Genomic DNA, 2319 nt, shown 5'->3' on the forward strand with positions numbered 1-2319 from the left:
CGTCTTCATCGTCTTCGTGTTCGTCGTCTTCGTCTGCGTCGTCTTTTTCAAGTAGGCAGAGGAAGGGACAGATAGACGATATGAACGGATGCAAACACCCTTATTTTTAAAAAATGAGATCTGAGTGACCCTATAAAGAAAAAAAAAAAAAAAAAAAAAAAAAAAAAAAAAAAAGTCGAAAATGGATAGCTAGGATAATTTCTTCCAGTAGGCAGGGGAAGGGACAGAGAGACGATTTGAACGAATGCAAACACCCTTATTTTGAAAAAAATGAAACCTGGGGAGCCCTATTTTCAAAAAATGATAGAAACTTCGTCATCGTCTCCGTCGTCTTCGTGGTCTTCGTCTTCATCGTCTTCGTGTGCGTCGTCTTCGTCTGCGTCGTCTTTTTCAAGTAGGCAGAAGAAGGGACAGAGAGACGATATGAACGGATGCAAACACCCTTATTTTTAAAAAATTGAAACCTGGGGAGCCCTATTTTCAAAAAATGAAAGAACCTTCGTCATCGTCTCCGTCGTCTTCGTGGTCTTCGTCTTCATCGTCTTCGTGTGCGTCGTCTTCGTCTGCGTCGTCTTTTTCAAGTAGGCAGAGGAAGGGACAGATAGACGATATGAACGGATGCAAACACCCTTATTTTTAAAAAATGAGATCTGAGTGACCCTATAAAGAAAAGAAAAAAAAAAAGAAAAAAAAAAAAAAAAAAAAAAAAAGTCGAAAATGGATAGCTAGGATAATTTCTTCCAGTAAGCAGGGGAAGGGACAGAGAGACGATTTGAACGAATGCAAACACCCTTATTTTGAAAAAAATGAAACCTGGGGAGCCCTATTTTCAAAAAATGATATAAACTTTGTCATCGTCTCCGTCGTCTTCGTGGTCTTCGTCTTCATCGTCTTCGTGTGCGTCGTCTTCATCTGCGTCGTCTTTTTCAAGTAGGCAGAGGAAGGGACAGAGACGATATGAACAGATGCAAACACCCTTATTTTTAAAAAATGAGATCTGAGTGACCCTATAATGAAAAAAAAAAAAAAAAAAAAAAAAAAAAAAAAAGTTGAAAATGGATAGCTAGGATAATTTCTTCCTTATTTTTACAAAATGAGATCTGGGTGACCCTATAAAGAAAAAAAAAAAAAAAAAAAAAAAAGTCGAAAATGGATAGCGAGGATAATTTCTTCCAGTAGGCAGGGGAAGGGACAGAGAGACGATTTGAACGAATGCAAACACCCTTATTTTGAAAAAAATGAAACCTGGGGAGCCCTATTTTCAAAAAATGAAAGAACCTTCGTCATCGTCTCCGTCGTCTTCGTGGTCTTCGTCTTCATGGTCTTCGTGTGCGTCGTCTTCGTCTGCGTCGTCTTTTTCAAGTAGGCAGAGGAAGGGACAGATAGACGATATGAACGGATGCAAACACCCTTATTTTTAAAAAATGAGATCTGAGTGACCCTATAAAGAAAAGAAAAAAAAAAAGAAAAAAAAAAAAAAAAAAAAAAAAAGTCGAAAATGGATAGCGAGGATAATTTCTTCCAGTAGGCAGGGGAAGGGACAGAGAGACGATTTGAACGAATGCAAACACCCTTATTTTGAAAAAAAATGAAACCTGGGGAGCCCTATTTTCAAAAAATGATAGAAACTTCGTCATCGTCTCCGTCGTCTTCGTGGTCTTCGTCTTCATCGTCTTCGTGTGCGTCGTCTTCGTCTGCGTCGTCTTTTTCAAGTAGGCAGAAGAAGGGACAGAGAGACGATATGAACGGATGCAAACACCCTTATTTTTAAAAAATGAGATCTGAGTGACCCTATAAAAAAAAAAAAAAAAAAAAAAAAAAAAAAAAAAAAAAAAAAAAAAGTCGAAAATGGATAGCTAGGATAATTTCTTCCAGTAGGCAGGGGAAGGGACAGAGAGACGATTTGAACAAATGCAAACACCCTTATTTTGAAAAAAATGAAACCTGGGGAGCCCTATTTTCAAAAAATGATAGAAACTTCGTCATCGTCTCCGTCGTCTTCGTGGTCTTCGTCTTCATCGTCTTCGTGTGCGTCTTCTTCGTCTGCGTCGTCTTTTTCAAGTAGGCAGAGGAAGGGACAGAGAGACGATATGAACGGATGCAAACACCCTTATTTTTAAAAAAATGAAACCTGGGGAGCCCTATTTTCAAAAAATGAAAGAACCTTCGTCGTCGTCTCCGTCGTCTTCGTGGTCTTCGTCTTCATCGTCTTCGTGTGCGTCGTCTTCGTCTGCGTCGTCTTCGTCTGCGTCGTCTTTTTCAAGTAGGCAGAGGAGGGGGACAGAGAGACGATATGAACGGATGCAAACACCCTTATTT

This window comes from Palaemon carinicauda, chromosome 31, assembly GCF_036898095.1.
Source record: "Palaemon carinicauda isolate YSFRI2023 chromosome 31, ASM3689809v2, whole genome shotgun sequence".
Lineage (NCBI taxonomy): Eukaryota > Metazoa > Arthropoda > Malacostraca > Decapoda > Palaemonidae > Palaemon > Palaemon carinicauda.